Genomic DNA, 1,628 nt, shown 5'->3' on the forward strand with positions numbered 1-1,628 from the left:
TTTTTTATTTCATTGAATGAATTCTTTAGTTCTTGGATTTCTGCTTGGTTATTTTTTATTGTTTCTATCTCTTTATTGAATTTTTTTTTCTTTTTCTTTCTCTTTTATTTTTTATTTATTTTTTTATTTTTTTTTTTGGTGGCTGGCTGGTACAGGGATTGAACCCTGGACCCTGGTGTTACCAGCATCATGCTCTAACCAACTGAGCTAACTAGCAAGCCCTGTTACATATAAATTCTGGGAACAGCTCTTTCAGGACACAGGAGAGCTCTTCTCCTGTGGAAACTTATGAGAGGAAGGTCAATGGAATGAACTACAGCCACTGCCGTTGCAGCTGGTATCAAGACTACACTTGATACTCATCAAACTCTTCCTCTGCTATCAATTCTAGATCTCTCTCACCCTTGGCTAACACCACTGCTGGTCTAGATGGCTTAATTGGAGGGATGATCCAAACCTTCAACCATGAGAATCCAAGCCTCTGATTACCAAGCTCTTTTCAGGCCTGGCTGCTGAATTTATTCATTCACCACCAAAATTGGGTAGGAAAGTACTAAGAGAAGCCTCAGTGAATCACCTGGGTATCAAATGTAGTCCTCCCTATCCCCACTGTGTGGCAGCAGCCCTACCTCCCCCTGATGCACAGGTCCATACCCCCTGCCAAGATGGCAACTTCCTCTTCTGAATGTTCATCCTGTGGCACAAAGACCTTCAAGTGCCATAGCTTAAAGTTAAATAGGACTCTTACCATGCCCTCTGGTGGAAACATTTCCCCCAGGGAACCATAACATCTAAATCTGCAAAACACAGAGTTGCAGGAATGGAAAGCACAAATTCCTGAAGTAGGTTTGATGTTAGGTGAGTCCTCTCCTACTTCCACTTCTTGGTTCCTGGACCCATGTATTCTACCTATTAAGGACACAGCACCATATAAAGACCATTGGTGTAGCACATATACTGCATCCAGGAGGTTGGTATCCCAACTTCAGTGTATCACAGCCAAGCTGTTGTCACAGCTGTGCCTTCAACAGGCCCTTCTGTCATTCTATCATGTTGGTAGCATCTAGGTGATGTGGCGTGTGACAGAACCAGTGGATTCCATGGTTGTGTACCCACCACTGCATCTCCTTGCTGCAATTGCAATGTTATATGAGAAATACTGTTAATGGATCAAACACTCTGTAAGCCCTTAGATGTTAATGCTGCTGGAGACACCATGGACAGGGAAGGCAAACATATACCTGGAACACATACTGATTCCTATTAAAACAAATCTCTGGCCAGGATGGAAGGGACCTATTATAGTCAACTTGCCACCAAGGCCTCCTTTGGGGACCATGCCATATCACTGGCTCAGCAATGAGCTCTGTTGCTAGCATATTGGAAGGTTGACATTATCAGTAGCTAGATCAGTCTAGGTCAGTGAAAGCCTATGCACAGCCTCCATTCCTGCCACTGTGGCAACTACTTCATGAGCTCATGTGCTAGCATTAGGGTGGCCCATGACAGAGGTCGACATCTGCCCAAGTCATTTTGTCTGCTTGATTGTTTAGTGCCTCTTCCATAATGGATGCTTTCTGATGGACATTTTAAGAAAATCTTTACAAAGATCTTTACACTTTGTTTTT

The sequence above is a fragment of the Galeopterus variegatus genome, unplaced genomic scaffold (assembly GCF_000696425.1).
Source record: "Galeopterus variegatus unplaced genomic scaffold, G_variegatus-3.0.2 Scaffold5499, whole genome shotgun sequence".
NCBI lineage: Eukaryota > Metazoa > Chordata > Mammalia > Dermoptera > Cynocephalidae > Galeopterus > Galeopterus variegatus.